This window comes from Numida meleagris, chromosome 1 (genome assembly GCF_002078875.1).
Source record: "Numida meleagris isolate 19003 breed g44 Domestic line chromosome 1, NumMel1.0, whole genome shotgun sequence".
NCBI classification, from domain to species: domain Eukaryota; kingdom Metazoa; phylum Chordata; class Aves; order Galliformes; family Numididae; genus Numida; species Numida meleagris.
In genome coordinates this window covers 92,594,202-92,615,732 of record NC_034409.1, presented here as the reverse complement: position 1 = coordinate 92,615,732, position 21,531 = coordinate 92,594,202, and the positions used below count along the sequence as shown (strand labels likewise).

At 37.3% G+C, this 21,531-nt stretch overlaps 2 long non-coding RNA genes across 2 annotated transcripts; one reads left to right on the top strand and one right to left on the bottom strand.

Annotated features, from left to right (window-relative positions):
- On the top strand, nucleotides 325–5,651 carry LOC110392624. Its single transcript, XR_002434516.1, has 3 exons — nucleotides 325–473; nucleotides 1,704–1,901; nucleotides 5,301–5,651. It is a non-coding gene; the product is annotated as an uncharacterized LOC110392624 (long non-coding RNA).
- LOC110392556 lies at nucleotides 6,518–9,687 on the bottom strand. Its single transcript, XR_002434476.1, has 2 exons — nucleotides 9,623–9,687; nucleotides 6,518–7,827 (listed from the first exon to the last, which is right to left on the bottom strand). It is a non-coding gene; the product is annotated as an uncharacterized LOC110392556 (long non-coding RNA).

Genomic DNA, 21,531 nt, shown 5'->3' with positions numbered 1-21,531 from the left:
ATAGGCTCTGGTTATGCTAATAGTCTAGCTGGTCTTTTCACAGGGTCAGTGTCAGGACTTGCTCTTTCCCAAGTTATTGGATCACTATCCTTAGCCCACTCAGATCTGAGATCAAAGTCTGAAGTTAGTAGCCAGAGTCTCTGGCTTCTGCAGATAACAATCATTTATTGGAGCATTATTATTAGCTTACTGGACTTAGATCAAAGATCTGTTGAGCTCATGTGGACTATGCTAGAAAAATGCTGTGCTCTGCAGCAGCTCTATCTTAATTGCATGTTGCCACGTCAAAGCCCTTGTGACATCACTGATGTGGCCCCTCTGTCATACTGAGCAACGGCATTGTCATGGGCTTTAGAAGGTCCTGGCTCAATTCCCCCTAATCTCACCAAGCTCAGAGCGATGTCTTTATCATAAAACATTAACGAAAATGAAGAGGTGGCTGAATACCAAGGAAAGGGGACAGATCTACTTTGGTAAGTGCCTTTCTGTTCAGACAGTAAACAACAGTTCACTAAGATGGTAGGAGCAGTGCACTTAAGGGAAATAGAACAAGACAGAAGCAGAATGTAGTGGTACTTCAAGCACTTGGTGCTCTACAGCCAATAGAAATCAGCAGCAGATCTGCCTAGTTTTCAGACAGAGATTCTGAATATGGAGGGCAATTACAGGGCAAATAACACTGAAGTGGAGCTAATAATAGCTGATGTAAACCAGAGAAAATTGAGTCTTGATTTTCTGGGCCAGGTCAGTCAGAGGAAGATGGAAAACAGAAGACAAAAGTTGATATTTTTGTCTGCTGATGAGAGAGTGGATGATGGTAAAACCACCTTTTTTTTTTTTTTTCTTCCAGAAAAAGCAAATAGCTTTTTTTTCCATACAGTACAAATTCAGTAGTTAAAATGATTTCACCAAATACAGAATGTGTCCCATTCACAGGCAACATAACGTGCATTTTTATGGCTTTTTCAGTTCTCCTGAATAGCAGCAGGTAGCTATTGTTCTTCTCATTCCATACTCTACAGGGATTTTCCAAATATACAGTACAAGTTATACCATCCCAAAGGGGACAGCATTCTTACTCTGTTTTCTCAGATATTATTCCAGGTATTTCTTTCTCTGGCCATGTGTTGAGGTGAAATAACTACTGTCACATCTGCTTTACTTTTGATACTGAATTTTATTTTTAAAAGCTGTGAAGCTGTTCCTCTGTTTCTTTGGTTTCACTAGTTATTTATTTCCCCTTCTAGCTAATAGGGAGAAGAGATGCCAATCTTACCTTATAAAAAAAAATTATTCAGCTTATGCAGTTCTGTGATTTTAGTTAAATATTAGTGCTTTCCCCCCCTCTGCATTCGAATGTGGATATCAGGAAAAAAATCAATAACAAAAGAACCCCACAACTGTACCACGAGACCAGAGAAATCCTAAGCCTCTAACTTGTCTATGTTTGATAAGGACCTTTACTATCTCAAAGGAGCAAGCATTAGTACTACAGCTTTTCTGTTTGGAATCCTTTTTCAGGTTGCTTAAATTTAGTACATCAGAGTGATTGTGGTACGTGGGGAGAAAATGGATTTGACAACAGCCTTCAGAATAACTAGCTGAATTTTTCCAATGGAAAAAAAATATATATTCTGGGGTCTATTTTCCAGTTTAAAATTCCCAAGCATCACTAACATCTCAGTAACTTTCTTTGTTGCTAGGCTGCAAATAAAAACGCATACTGGCATTTATCTATATTCTTTCTACAAGCTGGAGAAGAGAAAATAATACAGAAAAAAAAAGTATTGCCGCATTTTCTACACAGTCCAGAAATTTGACCTGGTTTTCATTCAGATGCATTATCAACAGAAAAAAAATACTTTACAAATACCTACGGAACTTCCAAGATATTTTTAAGCGTAAGTGAAAGAACAGCACATAAAAAGTAGAAGCATACAAAAATCTAAAATGAATTAAGATACCACTGAATTATCATTATTTGATTCTTTTAACTTCTTTGTAGTTCATGAAAGGGAAATGCTTTGGTTCTCTCTCCCACAGCTCAGTTAGACTTCTCAAGACTCTAATTGGGAAAGAAAATTCTGTAAGACAGGTAGATTACAAAGAAAAAGATGCTGAATTATAAGATCATCAGAACCAAAGTCAAAACTTTGGAAAGGTCACTCGAGCATCACTTCTCATTAGTACAGTTGATGCCAAACCTAAAGTGTTTAAAATTACTGACTTGGCACTTCTTTCTTACCAGACTGGTTTCAAATCAAAAACATTCATAAGGGTAAACACATCATCTTTACTTTCCAGGGCCTCTATCAATGTAAATGCTTTGAAGTGGTCAATGGATCAATATTTCTTATTTGCAGAACTGAAACTATGAACTGGTTAGCACTCATAGCTGAATAGGGTGATGTCAAAGAAAAAAAACTGCAAAAAATAGTTTTTTAAGTGGCCAGCACATCATGCCCCCTTGGTTAGTGCCAGAGAAAAAGCTTTATGACAATATACTTACAACATATGTAACTTACTGAATTTGTACCAAGGTACAGGCCCGCATAAGCTTATTAAATTGATATTTTCAGCTTTCTGGATTGATGCCAACTTTCATCTACCTGAAGACAAAGCTTAATTTCTGTGAATTTTGTTGCCTTGTGTAACAAATAAGTCAGAAAATCTTGCTGAGCAGTAAAATAATGTTCCTTTAATCTTAAAAATGTGAGATCATTCTAGCCCAATGTGGAAGAGATAGCACTTATATCCCAGTGGTCTGACCACAAGTTATTGAGGAGAATATGAGAAATGAGGAAAGACAGCCAATGCAGTTAAAAAGAAAAAATCATATATCTATCGTCTTCAAAGAAGGAAGGGTATTCAGGTCATTAGCTCTGTAAACTGAATGCTTCACATTGCTTTGCATAAATAGAGTAAAAGTTAATCCAATGAAAGTTTCACTTGCCAGCTGTGTCCTTACTGCAGACACCTATAACATCCCTGCACCAAGCTCCTTCTTCCAGCACATGTTGTGTTCATGAAATAGAGAAGCAAACATACTCCCACACAGTTTGCTGAAGGATATGAGTGTAGGAGAGAGGAAGAAGAAAATAACACAGAACAAAAAATGATATTCATTGTTATATTTGGTAGTCTTAACCACCATACCTAAATTTATGAACCCCAGATCCTGAAATACTAACATAATGAAAAATGACCCTGCAGAAACAGGCTGAATGTATAGAAATCTTAAGATGCAACAGTAAACACAGACATCAACATCAATTGGACAGTAGATTGCATCTACCTCAGCAGAGACTTGGGTCCCATCATATGACCACATATTGTGTTTTGGAACAAAATTTACTCCCGTACCAAAGCCTGAGGCCTTTTCTTTGTGTATTCAGTAATTCCATCCTGAATAATAAGGTGTCCCTCACAGGAATCATTGTTATCTCAAGTGAGCTTTTCTCAAACTCTAGTGTTTGTCATTTAGATCTCCTGGGTTCCCCCATATCAGAAGATACTGCACATCATCCCCTCCCTATTCTGTAACAGAGATGTGCATTTCCCTTTCGGACTGCTACCAGCCACTTCATGCTTCAGCAGTTGCATTAAAACCAATATTTTCTCTACTAGCTGACACTCCTAGCAGTACATCTAAGCCCAAAGGATTGTCCTCTGCTTATGATAAAGGGACAGATCCAGAAACCAACATTTTTGAATTGGTTTCCTGCAGCTGCAATTCCAAACTTTTGTGCCGCTGACTTTAATTGATCAGTGATACTATACTAAGAGAAGTAAGAGATACAAACAATTTCCTATCAATCTACACAGGAACATACGAGATTCTGGCCTTGCTTCCCCACAGCTGTATGACCTTGACTGTCTCCAGCCAACCTGCCTTACAGTTTTGTAGCTAGGTAAACAAAAGAGAAAACACCTGAATAGTTTTTGAGTTCTTACATAAATAAAGCAGTTAATTTAGTTACTACAATTCATAACTTCATATTTTTCCTTAGTTATGGAATACATTATATATATCTGAAAGCATCCACAAAATCCTCCTTGGACTGCATATTCAGAAGAAATTGTTTGACAACATATACTGAACTCTTGTGCCTTACTGAAGGGTGGCTGTCCCATATTACTACCTGATCAGGAATGGCAGCATAAGCCCAGTGACAGCAGGCAGGCTCAGCCATGAGTCCAGATCTCTAGGCAACCCACAACAATTAGGCAGTTCAAACCAGAACATCAGTCCACTTGATCAATCAGAGTTCAGATCAGAGGGGTTCTTGGTCATTGTACAGCTGCAGTGTTGCTCAGGCAGAGGCCAGGGCCCAGACCTGCAGCTTAAATGCAGCTCCTAAGTTGCAGGTGGGCTGACCCTCATCAATGTACCTCAGAGCTATTCTGGCAAAGCTGCCCTGAGCAGAGGCAGCTGACTGCTGATAGAGGAGGTGCACTCATTGCCCTGATGAGAGGAGAGCCGCTCCTTGCCTGTTACCCACCTGCTCTTTAGTAGTCATCTTTGCCCAGGACACGACCCTGGCAGGAGGATGTAAAGGGATGGAGCTGACCACAGAGCTGCGTGGGCAAGAGGAAGTGTGTCAGGAGGTGCTAAAGTCATGTTTTCTTCCTGGCCCTCACTTTTGTACTTGAGTTTTCAAATGTCAGAAGACTGTGGCCTGTCAACAGATTCATGGAGTCTCACAGTAGCAGGGCACCACCAAAATCAGTTTAAAGTTATCCAACCTCTGCAATTATTTCCTGAAAAATTAATGATGAAGCTTCAGTTGCCGCTACCTTCTTTTTACAGCCTCTATTTGAGAAAGATTTGCTGCATTTAGAGAGGTGGTGGCAAGATGATGAAGTCTAATAGGCTTTTTCCATCCCTCAGACTTCTTTGATCCTCAAGCACACACAAGATACAAACTTGAGTCAGATCCCTGAAGTGTGTAGTGTCACATTTATTTTTCTTCCAAATGGACATAAGGGGCTGTTCAGAGAGTTATAAGGATTAAAAATGATTTGGTATTCTCCTTCCCCTTGGGACACAATAATAAACAAAGACAAGACACTGTCTTCCTGTATTTGCAGTAGGGTAAATAATTAAAAACTGTATAAGCATATAAGGGAAGTTCTCAAGGTGATAGCAGTAGAAGCTAGTAATTAGTAGTATTACTTTGTTTCATGGCACAGATGAATATAACTTACTTGTGGCTTTTTAAAAGCATTTAATATTCTTTCGGGCATGTTAGAATGTTACTGCTTTAGTTTTACCTTTTTTTTTTTTTTTTTTTGTATAGGAAGTTACAGAAGATACATGAAAGAGGTTTGGAAGAAAAAGAGAAGCTGCAGTGATTAAGGAAGCAGCATATAAAGAGCAAAACAAAAGTATAAAACCTCAGAAACCCACTGTGGAGTAAGAGACAAGGGAAAAGAAAAAAATGAATGAATCTTGAAATAAATAAGCTATATCAAAGCTTGAAACAGCTACATAGTGAGGGTAAAAAGATGCCTGTATGAAAGTGTCAGTATACAAATAGCTGTTTCCATAGCTGTGTCACCTCACCAAACTCCAATTTTGAATCAGAACAAGTGACACATAGCAAAAAAAAAAAAATAAAAAAAAATGTAATGACAAAAATGGCAGCTAATGAGACCAATTACACTAATCATGTAGGTTAGTGTAGGGTAATGAAGGGTAAGTGACCCAGCTACTTCTCCCATGAAGGGACTGTGACTGCATGGCTAGAAAGAGTGATCTGTAATTTTTCTAGTGAAGCTTTACTGTGGGAAATCTGTACATTATCCCAAGACTCTAAAAATATTTCCTCTTCCATTTTATAGACAAATAGCAACAAGTTGCAGTCTGTAATACAGTTTATTGGTTTAGAAATTCTCCATGTAAGCAATGAAGCAAATAAGCAATGACACAGCATAACACATGTGCTTGAGTTTCTCAGCTAAAGGATTTGAATTTTATATTTTTTAGAACTTACTTTATCTGGAAACCCCATAAGCTACAACTTTGTCAGAATTTCTTAAATTTAGTATTCATATTCACATCTAAAGGTTAATAACTTAGTTTATTTTCTTCAAAACTAGTTTCAAGGCTCAAGTAAAGTAATTTTTTTCCTCTCAGTTCTGTTTCTGGTGAATTTCATCGGGGTTTTTTTGGAGAGACCACATAAGCAGTGATGTGCAACAATACTGCTCTGACAAGCAGTAGTGGGTGGAAATACACTCTCTGCTTCAAGGGACTTTGAGTGAGTTTAGTTCACAGCATGTTAACCACAATGAAAGAGCAAACTTGTATACAATACACTATGAGGTTGAAGGAGCACATCTTCACATCAGTCTGAGATTCTAGATTCAAAGAGTTGACATTCACCTTTCTCACCCTCTCTCATGGAAAGCAATTGACCTAGAGCAGTATGGAAAACTAGACTGTTGCAAACTACACACACAAAAAAAATCAACAACATAGTGGGAACGAATAAGGACTCCTGAGACACTGAAGTATGAAAGTATCTTTACTTGATTGAAGGAAGTTGTTCTCTGGTGGTATTGCCAACTACTGCCAACATGTAAGCAGAATTAATATGAAGAGAAACATGTCTGAAATGTCATTCTGGGAACGGCTGCCAGATGTCATTTAGAGGAAGGTGACAGAAAGTGTTATAATTCTAGATGAGTCTGGCGTATGTGTATCATCTATAATAAAGTTCTACCTGCAAGAGCAATAATAATTTACATGATGAACTTTTGCTGAAGAGAAGCTATGGCCAGAACTGAGTAAATGGCATGAAATTCTGCTACCCACTGAGGACTCACTGTGAGCATACCTTTAAGAACAAATTTGGAAGTTACAGTACAAAAGAATGCTAAAAATAATAAGTATTTAGCTTGTGAAAATTTAGTTTGATGCTTTCAGTGCTTGGTCCAGAGCTTAGAAGGTGTTTAGAAGCTCTGGTTGTAAAACAAAGACTGCATGGATGCTTCATAGTCCTTCCAAGGGCATACATTTCAAGAGAATTATTTTATTCTGCCCCCCGCCCCCCTTCCTGATATCAGTACGTCGATATTTAGAACTCTGTATTCATTTTCCTGCCCTTTTTGTTTTGTTTTCCTGTGTGTTTTTTTTTCTGACCATTTTTCTCTTATATTTGTCAGTGAAAAGGAAAATAGAAAATTATGCATTAGATGTTTCTGAAACCAAACATATTAGTTAACAGCTTTAGAAAGAGAAGTTATCACTATGTCCTTTGGTTTTTCTATTATCTTTACATCAGCACTTATCTTACTACATATGTATAACTATACAAAAATATGGGGCAAGGATATATTCACACACAGAGACTCACTTGTACACACACAAGCACTTTTTGTAGTGAGAGCACATAACACATCATTGCACACTGCACCTGAGGTACAAAGAATCCCAGAAGAAATTTAAATTGCAAATACTCTAATTTTAAGTCCCCAGAGTAATTTCACTTAAAGTGAGATTAAGATCCAGTGTAAGTGTTATGAATGGGACTATTATTCAAGTTACATGACAGTTCCCATTAGAAAGCCCTGGTTTTGGTGCCTTATCGTTTTGCTGAACTTCAATCTCTCAGGCTGCTATGTTTCTCACCGACAGAATGGAGCTGGAGGCTATTTGGTTCAGAAGGCTGGTCTGGCTGTCAGAAACACAGCCTGTCTCCCAAAATAAGAACTTTGTGGTATCTCTTCACAGCATATTCTTGCTCCCCATCACCAACTTCAGCAGGTACTCCAGTGGCTCTGAGCTCTGTCTTCCTGCCAAGTACAGCATTTGCGCAGGACCTGTAAGAGAGAGCTGTGAGAAGACTGTAAGGGTTGTCCCTGCTCTAACTGTGAATGCTGATGCCAACCTTCTCCTTTTGCTCCATCCTTCCACTTTAGATTTGAACTCCACACTTCCAGTCCCAGTGGGAAAACAGAAGACAAACAATTCTGAACTTACTTGCTGCTTCTATGTTTGTTACAAGAATACAAACACATGCCCATTCCAGCCAATTCTGAGAAGGCTGCTAGTGAGAAACGTAATGCAATGCAACAAACACGCTAAACAGATCTGTATTCCTTATTTCCTGCATACCAGCTCTGAGACCTGAGGATCTCATTTGTATAACTGCTGAATATCCACAGCATCAGCTGCCATCAAGAGAGCCTGTACAGGCAACTAAATGCCAACTAACCAAAGAAAGCCTGAAAAGACAAGTCACTCATGTCTCTAAGAAATCGAAACAGAGATAGCTTTCACCAACAAAATGTCACAAAACTATAATCTTTGCAAGGGTTTCAGATCTAACTGTGATGAACAACATGGCAAAACTGACAAAGGTACTGATAGTTCTGCTTGCAGTTCACAGTAAATAGACATGGCTACATACAGAACAAAAGAAGTAGAGAAAAAATATTAACAAACTGGTCAATAAAAATACTATCTGCTCTGTACACTGCATGGGACAGGGATGCGCTAGACAAAAATACAGTGAGATCACATTATTAGAGGCTTCTGACTAACAAATATGTATGAGTAACTTGATCACTGTCTCTATTTCTCCATGTTCGTCTTTGTAGCCTTGGTATAATACAAGTAAGAGGTGTGCTTGTGTACTTCCCACAGGGAAAATCAAGCAATTGAACCAATACAGATGAATACAACAATACTTCCACACTGTACATAGGGGCAGGCAAGAGCAAGATGTTTCTATCTATGCTTGAGTTAATGAGAAATTATGGACCTGTCATTTTCAACCCTACATTGAACAATAAATACTTTTTTTTCACCCCTGCACATCACTAAATCAGCACCTAAATTACTTTTTCAAAGTTTGCTGCTTGAAGTTAGATATCCACAGCAAGCACAGCAAAAAAATAATTAAAAGCTACAGCTAGTACCTCAGTATCTGTATTACAATATCGTGGGACATATAAAAGATATTGCAGGCTCAAAGTTAACAGATGCCAGTAGTCTGGGGTAACTGTGCTGATGACAAGTATTCATGAAGTAAGATTACTTGAAAAATTTTATTCTTTAGTGAAACAGAGAGGAAACTCTTTCATACACATCTGCTTACTTAGCACAGAGTAGTGGACATGTTATATGATCTTCAATTACAAAAACCTACAATTGCCAAAGAGTGAGCTTAGCCTGCTGAGTTACAGATTTGAACGCAGATATACAGACTTCAGAAATTCCGTCTTATAGAATTCAAAGTGAGAAAAGGAAAATGAATTACAATACCTTATGATTTTGATACGCACTATGATATTTTTGCCAAAAACATTACTATCAAATAAAAAACAATTCGCGCATATAAAGCTGTGGTATTACTGACTCCTCAGTACTCATGGAAAACTGTTTTGGTGTCATTTCCTATTCACTGGTTTTCTAACACAAGCATAGAAGCTTGTTTCCTAGTTTATTCCTTATTTTTTCCCATTAATTCTTTTGAAATATCTAAGTGTAACGCTACAGTGTGATAGAAAGTATAGCAATAATAGCAGGGTGGCAAAGCCTTTGGCTGCAGCAAATGAAAAGAAGCCCAAACGTAGCATCTGTGTACACAGAAATGAAGAGCTACTTGCTTACCTTCAGAAGGCCTTCCATAGCCAGGAATCAACAGCAAAATACCCTAGCCTCCACTGCCAAATGAGGTCTGGGTAGGGGTGGATTCTGGCTCCACCCCTTTCTGTCACTCAGGAACATTGCTTGCACCTGAGCTCCCCTGGCTTCCCACCAGGTGCTCAATCACTGGCCCAGGCCATGACTCAGCATTTCTGCTGCACTAGGGAAGCAAGCAATGATACTTGCTCTTTTTTATCCTAAGTTATACAGGCTTTCCCATACATTAAACAAAGCAAAGAATAATATCTTAAACTCAAGATCACTGGCAGTGCTGTGCTTACTAGATGTGTTAGGGCAGGAGTGTCTGAATAGGATTTTGCCCAATTGCTTCCCCTGGTGCTGTAGAAGCTCCCCACTTTGCCAAGAATGCTAACTTAGCACTATGACTACCGCTTCATGCCATCCTTTGCACTCATGCTGAACAAAATAGGATCATAACCATGTACTGTAGTTAAGGCAGCTCACTTTCCCTCCCTCCTACCATGGTTCTTAAGAAATTTAGGGCCAGGCATCCCCTCTAATGTCTCCATGAAGCATTCAGCTTCTCCAACCAATGTCCTTTCCCCTCATTTAGCCCAGACACCTCGCAACACCCTTAGCCCCGGCACCTTGCTCCATCCCACTCTCTGTACAGGTTTCATTCAGATTGGCTGGGATCAGAGTGGTTTCCTTCTGGTAGACAGCGGCAGCTCCCCAACTCTGCCTGAGAGCTGGGTCTTAGAGCAATTGGGAGCTTACCAGCGGAAGACTGTCAGTGATGACTGGAAGTTCTTAGCTCCAAGCACCTCTAACAAGTATGGGTCAGTTGCCTGGGCACAGATGTCTGATACCACTTAAGATAACACATTTTTCCCCTAACAGGTGACCATGGAGTTAGCATGCATTAGACTGAAGGGGACAGCAGGAGGATATCCCTGAGCATCTGAAGTGGTATCAGCACTCTGTGTGTAGCTGACTAAATCCGTGACCTTACCTAAGATTTCAGCAGTGACTACTGATTTCTGTTCACCAATATTTTGATCTCTTGAGACAAATTTGGGCAATGGCTATCAGAGGGCAAATTGCCTTCACAGCTTGTTGACCTCAGAAGGAAATACCTGAATCTAAAATATTCATGTGGAAAACTCTATTTATTTATTTATTCATTTATCTGGCTAATCTCTGGCAGCCTTTGTTGTTGTTTGGAGCTGATGTTGTACTTCTTTCAGATGATCAATTCTGAAATGAGAACAGTCACCTACATGTAATTGGTTCAGCCTCAAACCTACGTACAAACACATATACATATGCATATATATGAATATATATATATAATATTTTATATATATATTATATATATATATGCACCCAATTTATATATATATATATATATAAAGTAAAATCAAAACAAAAAAACCCTCCTATATATATATAAATATATATAGTCAGCCATAAGGACAAGTTTCAGCACTTCGGAGAAGAAAGAAAAGCTTCTGTGCTATTTTGAGCTAACCAATAAATGAAACAGATAAATGTGTTAACTGCTTTCCTAGATGGAGTCTCAGGGGATGTCGAAAGGAAACATATGCCAAGAACTGTAAAGAGGTACTGCTGCTCACTTTTAATTATAAAAGATATCAATAGGGTTTTTTTTGTTGTTTTTAAAATACTTTTTCATAAGTTATACTTCAAGAATATAAAATGCAAATAACTGAACAATATTGTAAATATGACTAGGCTGTATCTTTGAGTATTAACAAAATACTTTGTTTAAGAAGTTCAGAAACTGTACTATAGATAACTATCATTTCACCATTCATCAGTCACTGCTTGTAATTTCATGTCAGTTTAAGAGTTAATTATCTATTGATCCTCTTCTTTCCTCTACCCTCTGTCCTTCATAGTTTCTATGTTCGTTTCCCTAATGAAAGACTGAAATAAACATGTATTTTTTCCCTCTGGTAATTTCTAAGTAAATTCTTGTTCTAACTTCTACTTCTAGATGGCTGGGTAAGGCTAACATAAAAAACAATTCAACAGAAATATAGTTTAACCATTTAATTCACTACAGACCTTATGAATGTGAAAATATTTATAATCATATCCATAAAAAAAAAAGTCTGTTCTCTTTCCTCCTTCATGTCCTCCTTCATGTTTGGTGTCTGTAATGTAGCAAAAGTTGCACTCGGGTATTTCTAGTCACCTTCTTACCATATGTGCTGAAAGGTTTTTCCATTTATATTGCATTGCATTTATTGTATCCCTAAATACCACAGACATACAACATTCTCAGAAAATATTTAGAAGTTCTTTCAATATTCTTCAAATGCAATGATTGCACAGATATTTACCTTGCTTAGAAGTACCACCTTTTATCTATTTCTTCCTATATTACATGTGTTCCAATACGCCCCTTTTGGATGATAGGATATGTTTATTTCCAGTGTTTATTTCTAGTGGCATCCAATACTTTTATTCTCCTTCCTATGATTATGTCTATTCTGCTTTATTACGTTTTGCATAACTACTAGAAAATTACAAGCACATTTGAAAGAAAATTAGGAGTGTGAAAGATATTATGTCTTAAAAATGAGTAAACACTGCATTAGTTTCATCATTGAAAATGACTGCAACATCAGCCCATTATGACATACTTCAGTAAGTCTATAGGATACCAACAGTGTAAATGACTTAGATATGTGAAAAGATTAGATCCCAAAGACATCAACTGTGAAACACAATATTTGGAAGTAAGACTTTATTAATTTTACTCTTCACAGAACAAGACCTTTTTCTCACTCAGCTGCATTAAGATTCAGGTTACTAGTTCAAAATTAAGTAAACCCAAGACAAATTTACTTAGCTGAAAACTCCCTGAACTACAACTTTTGATCATCCATGCATCAGAAGCTCTTGTGATCAAATTTAGGTTCGACAACATTACTGCAATATATCAAACAAAAAACATCTGAGATATTTGTAGCTTACTATAAGAACGATGTACTGTAGATCAGAACAAATACAAGATTTTTTTTTTAAGTTTCCGCATTCTTTTGAAAATCTGTACTTATTTTCTCCCACTTTGTTCTTTAATGTATGTGAAGTTGGAAGTAATTATCCCTGGAATTTGAAAAATTCTGGCTCATGATGTTGAAGATTTTTACAAGGCAAGTACTTTGAATGGTGATTCTTGTCTTATTCTGTATACCTGCAGCATCAGACAATGACTTTTGAGATTTTCTATTGCTCTTCTATAGATCATTCCACAAAATATTCTGTTAGATCTAAAAGGCTGACTTAGTTTTATTTGCTTTGGGGATTATGAGTGTGTTGTTTAAGCTTCAGTTATTTTATTCAGAGTTTCTTTATAACCAGGGGAGCTAAAAAGATTCTATCAGAAGATACCCAATCTAACCATAGTCCTCCAACAGTTGAGGAGAAATGCCAATTTTAAGTGCCAGCTGTCAGAAGATTGATAGTACCATAGCAGTGGTCCCATGTAAACCACTGCAGAAACGTATCACATCAGTATTCCATACTGTGATTAAATTCCATAGCTCATCAGCTATGTAAGTATCCATGTAGATTCCATCTAAATCTCATCTATCCAGATACTGTTTATGAACAGTCTAGCTGCAGATGGAAGTTATCACTATCTGCAATTTTGCTAAAATGAAGCTCTTGCATATCACGTATGTGCCAACAATTCTTGCGGTCTTTGAGTTACCTTGATTTTTAGAGTGGTTTGGAACAAAATGCTCACTATTTCCAACATTCTCCATGTAGATGGCTCTCAGACTGTAGCTCTGGCTTCTGCTGAAATATTTGCTACTTAACACAATAGGAGTAGAACATGGTCTATTCTTTCCTTAAAATTTTGTGTGAATAGAAGAAAGACTATTCCGAGCAGCAGCTGTGGAGCAAGATAAACAGCATGAGAAACCAACGCTGAGACCAAGGACATCTATAGAAGAAGAGTAAAGCAAAAGTCAAGTAAGCTGCGTGATGACCACGTGATGATGACTCTGATTGGAGGAAGAGCGTGTGGCTAGGAACAACTCATGGCTCTGCTTGGATAAGCACAGCTAAGGAGTGTTCATGGAATGTTTCGTTGACATGTAAAAGCAGGTGGGAAAGTTGAAAGAGAAAACTTGTGAATGTATATAAGGGATGTTTGAACCTGTAATAAACGATTTGGATCATTCATATCTGAGTCTGTGCCTCAGACACTGCAAAATTCAAAGATTGTTTTTTATATCCCAAGATTATTATAAAGAATTAAGACTTCTAGAGTACCAATAAGATATGTGTCTGCTCTATAATATATTGTGCCATGAAAATGAATCTACAAAGAATTTAGTTTTTATTAATGAAGCTAACTGGATAAAGATAAGCTTTTCCCTTCCCTTCCCTTCCCTTCCCTTCCCTTCCCTTCCCTTCCCTTCCCTATTTCCCCCTTTCCATTTCCATTTCCCCCCTATTACTGGTCTTTGATGTTGTTTCTACACTTCTGTTGGGCTTATCCTCAAACATAACATGAACTGAAAAGTCATCCATGTTCCTCCATTTCCTACAAAACTTTCAAAGTCTTGCTCATTAGGTGAATGTGCAAGAATTTACTAGTTTGATTTCCAGTTACACCACTATCCTGCTATATATACCATGGAGAAATTTGTTCATAGCTGTACACCCATTTCCCTGACAGTCCTTGCTGCTTAGGCAGTAGACTCTCTGTGCAGAAGAGCAGTATGTCATTGACCATATATTGAACACTATACAATATCAAACCTAACTAAAGAATCAGATCCCTGTTCTAACAAAAATTAAAGCTGAAACCTGCAGAAGACTGCATATCAAATGTAGTATTGCCCTTATTTTCATGTGCAGTTACTGAGCCAAAGCTGCCCAGGTTCAGCTATGGTTTAGGAACTCATTCTGATGTAGTTTCACTCACTGCCCAGCACTCTATCAATAATTTCGATATTTGGGTCTACTTTAAAATCATAATAGAAAATCTGATTCTTTAAAAGTGCCATTTCCAAAACAGTAGTGAAGAAGACTGTTGACAAAAGCCTATTAATGACAGAAGTATTTAACATTCTTCTTTCCTCTGTGGCTGGTATGTTCTTCTAATTGAGTAAAAAATTCCCTGAAATCAATTTCAAATTCAACAAGCACATTGCAAGAGATCAATCAGCTCAAGCATGTTTTTCAATTGTTATTTCTGATGTAGTTTCCAAGTGGTGGACATGTGCATTCCTTAACTAGATCATACTGCTTTTTGTTGCAGCAGACACAGTCCTAAGACTAGAGCACCAGTCTTCTGCTGCTTTTTGCATATACAGTTAATAAAGAGCAGACAGTAAACAGGAGAAAGAAAGAAAAACTGCAGGTAAAAACACTTTCTGGGAAAATCTCAAACGAATCTAGAATACAGCAACACATAGATTGTTCATGTTAGTGCAAAAGTGAGGGGAGAGGGAAAACGAGTAAAAAAGCACATAACAAAACATATAAACATATAAGAATAATAGCAATAACAATTACATAAGAAAAGTTAAGAAAGTAATTGGGAAAAAAAATGGGATTTGTTTTGCTTTTTCTGAGAAAAAGTATAATTTTTATTCAACTCAAAGCATCCAGGAATTATTTTATTTCAGATTCATACCAGTTGAACAAAAATGTAGGTCAATTTTTAAGGAAAAAAAAATGTCATTTTGAATCAAAAAGTCAAAGTTTCACTTTACAAATGTCAAAATGAAATGGTTTGGCATTTCTGAAATGAAACATTTCATTTTTGAAAGGTCAAAATGATATGTTTTGACATTTCTTAAATTCCTCCCCTCTTTGTTCTTACCAGAACTATTAACCAAATTCAACCTTGATTAGTTTCAGGCCCCTTGATGCTCGGATTTCTAACAGGAATGCTAGTCATAAAATAAAATTTACCCAGCACTATTACAACAAAGAAAACAATACCATCTTTAAACCTACGTATAACCACATCTGCTATGATACTCTCTATCTTCCTCCTGCCCAGATTCGGCCTCCAGCATCCAAGTATCTACTCACATATTTTCACAGCTGTGAGCCCTGGCTTCTCCCTAATGCATGCCTTAAATTAGAAACAGTAACACAGTCAAAGGCACAATGTCTCAATTAAACCAGGAGCTGGACAGAGGATTAACTGCCCTAATGGACGGTTCTCAACATTTTTATAGTGCATGTACATTGCCCAGGTGTTACAATTACAGTCACTATAAAAATGCTTATAGATGAATAAATGCACCCTCTGAATCTAATGCAGAGTAATCTGTCCATTGCCCTTAGCAATAACATGTCAGCACTTCTCTTCCGTGTCTCATGGGCAGCCCAAGCTAAACCCAATATTGTTAGTTTAGCATCTTATGAATAAATAAATCATATTAAGCACTGTAACCAAGATTGAGGTCAAAACAAAGAATAATGAAGAGAAACTATAGTATGTGCTTGCTGGCTAGCTAGAAGGTATGTGTAACATTTATAGATCACTTCACCTCTGTTCTGCCAGTTATCATGGGAGCAGCGAGGGGCAGGCAGAGGACAAGAGCAATATTACTGTGCTGAGCACAAATGGATGGTGTTGGAATTACCGTGAAAACCTACAGAAATATCTGTAATCAGTCATTCTGCTGTGAAGGTTCCCAGAATGGGAGAAGGAAAGAGAAGAAAGTATTCCTTTTACATATCTTATAAGGACAAATTCAAGGGAAGTAAATGGAAGCTGTAACTTTTTTTTTCCCCACCAGATTGGGTAAAGAGATCCTGAAAAATGGCACAATCTATATCTTTCTGTCCAGGCTCTGGCTGACTAATTTGTTTCCTTGAGTCACTTCCTGAAACTTCCTCTCCTACAAGTAGAAGCTCACCATCCAAAGCAGCTTCAGTAGAAATTCAACATCTCTAGGTGTTTTTTTTTTTAATTATTATTTTTTAATGATGATTTGGCATCATTAAAAATGCCAAGAAACCAGCAGAAAGCTGTCTCCAGATCAACTCAGGAAGCTCACAGGCAAATATGTCTAGTAAGGTTTCTCTTACTAGAACTTCCTCAATGTAACTGTACGGTAATTTTCTCTTCTGTATCCAAACCATACTTGGCCTGTCCTTCTGCCCACAATGAACATCCATCTCCTTTCCATTTACACAAGTAAAAATGTGGAATTTGTGTCCTGTTTTTTTTGTTTGTTTTTGTTTGGTTGGTTTTGGGTTTTTTTTGCCCTCAAAACTGGCAGTTTGTCAGCATCTGCTAGAGTTAGCTCTCCTGCATTTCATCTCCAGGAATCCTTCTTAGACTGATGACTTTCAGGCTCTTATGCCTGGGTATGCAATTTGTTGTGTATAATGTTATCTGCTGACAAAATCAAATAGCATGCTATTAAAGTTTGAAAGGCTTTATCTATTTTTCATAAGCATTTTAATAGACACTACATACACTTCTGCCTTGCACACGCTTCATATCCAAACTGATTTCAAACGGGACACTGTATACTTAGGCATGTATTGCAGCACTTCTCGCAGAGATGGTAGAAAGAAGAAACAAGTATCTAGCTCTAATGCAACAGCTAGTCTTCAGAGGTTCAAAGGGCTGCAGCTTGAAGGTATTTTCCATTTTTCATTCCTTTTTCCTTTCCTTTCTTCCTGTAATGTTAGATCTTGATCCATAACTGCACTTGTTCTTACTATTCGTACAGATTCTTCAGGGTTTTTCCATTTCTCCATTTTCTGTTTGGGAATACCACTCTCAATAGAAGTGTAAATGGATGAGTTCCAGCATTCCCTTCAGTGGACCATGGAAACTATGCTGATGTCCATAGTCCTACCCCTCAACTTGATCAACTACGTGTCATAATATATCATATTGTAGAATCATCCAAAGTTGGTGGTTTGAAAAACTGCAGTAGATCTTTACTTATTAAGACATTTCTTAGACATTCTTCTGATGAAAACAAAAAAAATTTAGATGTAGTTCAGTCAGTTTTACATGTGGAGAGAATTTCAATTTCACACCTTTTCTTCAAATGCACTTCCATTTCAGGCACCATTTTGTCAGACTGCTCCTCTGCTGCCATCTGTCACATGGCAACAAAATGTAATAAAATACTGTTGGGAAGGTTCAGCCTCTATTGTCATCCCATCAACATCTGCCTCTGATGTTGTGGGCAAACATAATAAAATGGGAGGCACTATTTTTGGAGCAGCCTCTGTGTATTAGAATTTTAGAAAATGATTTTTTCTTTCAAATAGAAGTTTTCAACCAGTTTTTCTCACTAATATTTTATGAAGCTAGATCTTAGTAAACAAAGGGTATCTTACTATAAGATCTTTTGAAACTTTAGAAAAAGTTTGACTCCCTTCATATGTCTAAATAAAAGGCTTCCACAAGTGAATACTGAATCCATGGACAAGAAAGCTATAGCAATCCATACCCTACGTTCACATAGAACAGAAACTGCATTTTTTGAGTGCCTATTGGCCACATCTATCCTAGCTAGCATTAGGCCTTGGATCTACAGTGGTGATGTGCCGACAATGTAACAATTATTTTGGCTTGGTTTCCATTATGTCTGAAATAATATGAGGCATTCTGGACTCACCAGCACAGTGTTTTCATGACATGAAGATGTTTCTGGGAGTCAGGACCCCTGTATAGTCCTGGAAGTCCGTGTGGAAGGAAGGGCGATAACAGGGTGCAGTCAAACACTGTTCTGGGCAACAGTCCTTGTGAACTATTCCCAGAAGTACACCTGTGTTTTTCTTCTACCTAAGCCTAATTGGGCACTCTGAAACAGACAGGGAGCTGGCTGATCATTCACTGTTGATGACAATTAAGAAGGTAAACTTCTTTGCCAGCTTTCTTTTACTTGACTGTACTGACTGAGACTTCACCCCTGTAGCATGTGCAACACACATACTTCACAAACGTCAGAATGCACTAATTTCATGTACTGCCAAAATGAAAGGATACTGAAAAAAAAGTCAACTATCAAAATGATGATGTAGCAAGGAGGAAGTTTCCTCTCAGAACTCAAGCCATTGTTATTTTCCCAAGATCACATAAATGCTCTCACCTTAGGCTGAAGACTTAGGGATAATGTGTCTGGCATAGTGGCTCATTGTAGTCATTTTCTGCAACAAATCATGAATCCTCTACCACCATTTCATTCTCTTCAAAGGATTCAGTTTTGATTTTTTTTTTCATGTTTTTACTTAAAGATCTATTATATATTATGATAGAAAAAATGCATGTCTTTTTTTTTTTTGCTTGGATGATACCTTTCAAGCTGCAATATTTACAGTAAAAAAAAAACACACACACACAAAAAAAAACAACAGAACAACATCAATAACAAAAGAAACAAAGAAAACAAAAGAAAAAAACATTATAAGCAAAGTACAAATCATTCACAGTTGCAATGTTTCCACCTCAAATTGCTAACTCTACCTTAATTTATTTGTATTAACTAGGTTCCTATGCATATAAAAAGCCTGATACTCTATTTCAGCTAGATGTTTGTTGTGAAAGAATAGGGACAAATGTGAAGTAAGTGTCCTTACATATAGGAATATAAATCTTTGTCCAGCTCTTTTCTGAAAAACAGTATGCAGTGAGCGTGAGAGTCACTTTTACCAAAAGCAAGTGTCAAGGACCTTGCAGGAGTGAGCCAGTGCAGTCACAGGGCTGCCAGGAGATTCACCTAGGAATCTCTTCATGTAAGAGGGAACAGCAAGAACAGCAAGAATCTTTCCATTTCTCAGAACAGTGTCAGAATTTGCAGTGCACACATCTCTATCCTCCTGCTTTGTCAACACTGTTTTGCTTGCTCTTCCCCATATGTTTGAGGCTACTTTGTGATTTCATCAGATCTCATTCAGAATTACATGTCTATAAAGCATCTTCACACAGTTGAGTTATATAAAGAGGATAAACTTCAGTAGAAACACTGTGCTACCAAAGCAAGCACAGGTTCCTCCTACTCAGTGGGTTGTGAGGGAGGATTACACTACCAAACAGAAGATACCAGTCGAAAGCAGATCTGAGGGAAATCACAAAGAATACTACATCCCTCTTACAGCGCAAATGTAAGCATATGCATAAATTCTCTGTTTAGTAAGGGTTTTTAATAACACACACACAGAACATTTTATGTTTCTGAGATGCAAAGAAAGATATTCAAACCTCATGCTGAAAATAGTCTCCTCTTTTCATTAAGTATCTAAAATGAAGGTTTCATTCAATTGGAACTTTCAGGACCCATTTCATACGTGGAAGAAGAAAGGTATGTACATACAGACACTTTCACTAGCTGTATGAGTTAATCACTCTGAGATTTGGTGCCAGTTATAATTCTGAGTCTACAGTTCAACACATCATATGCTCTTCAATTCTGCAACTAACAGATCAAAATAGTTAAGAAAAGCTGCACTATTGCACTGACATTCAAGTCAAGAAGTCTCGAACTGCTAACAAACCATGAACAAAAAAACAACTACAGAAGCAAGAAAATCATAACTGAATTTCAGATTTTTAGTGATGGAAAACATTTGCATGTCAGTTATACAAATACTTCAGTCATTTGGGGACTAAAATAATTCAAAAATTAGAAGGCTTAAGGATATTATGGGTCAGGAAAGCAACTAAAATATGAATACGAATATTTCAGCTTAACAAAACCCCAAAAAAGTAGAAAAGAATACAGAAAAACAAGCACTTTAATCTCTTAGACGTATTATCCAATAGAAATTCACAGTGGATGAAAAAGATAAGGTATTAATGGCATGATAATGTCACTCAGTGACAGATAGTAAATGTAAGACACAGAGGAGCTTCATTAGAAGACAGGTCTTCATTTTCTTGCCCTTGCTCACTTGCTGGAAATAAAAAATTCAGAAGGCCACATGATGGGGTTCAGCATTTGGTACCTCTGTAGATGACTGTGCCAGTAACCACTCATGGCATCAAATTAGTCAAGAGACACAGGATAAATGGAGTCTGAGTCATTATAACATAACACAAGGTCAAATTTCTATAAAGAAACAAGTAAGAGTAAAAAAAAATGTTTTAACCTAACAGTCAGAAATCCCAGTTTGCTAACTAAGGGTAAAATTAAAAGCCTGAAACATCTTGGGAAAATTTCTATCAAGAATAATACAAGTGTGGAATGATATATGTCTGTCCATACACCCACTGAATATTTAGTTTTTAAAACACTACACAGGTGTGTTTGCCAGATATGCACACATATGTATGCACAAAGCACAAAGTCTCGTTGCATACAATATGAAATAAGAACTAGCATGGGAAGCTTAGTGCTGGCTTTATTGCATGCTGAGCACTCTAGTGCAGATCTTTGTCGGACAAATTCCACTGGAGAGGGTCTTTCATCATTAGCTGATCCCTGGGTCTCCTGGAGATTGTACTTCATTGACCGATAGTGTCTTGCCTTGTTCCACTGAGAAATGTTTTTTTTTCCTTTTTTTTTCTCTCTCTCTCCAAGCAGAAGTCAACTATGTGAGTTAATAACCAGTTTTAAAGGCCTCAAAGGATATGTATGTGTGAAAAGCTGATCATGCAGGAGCAGAAATAAAAGAAGCAATCAGAACTGCAAATAATAGCTTTCTGAAGCTATCTGGAGTGCAATTTTGGTCCCACTGATGTTAAGAAGAATTTTGTTATTGATTTTAGGGGAAAAATTAGGGTTAGGGTTAGTAACATAATCAGAATATAAAATGTTTTCAAAAACAACAAAAATTAGCGGAAAAAGAAAGAAAGAAAGAAAGAAAGAAAGAAAGAAAGAAAGAAAGAAAGAAAGAAAGAAAGAAAGAAAGAAAGAAAGAAAGAAAGAAAGAAAGAA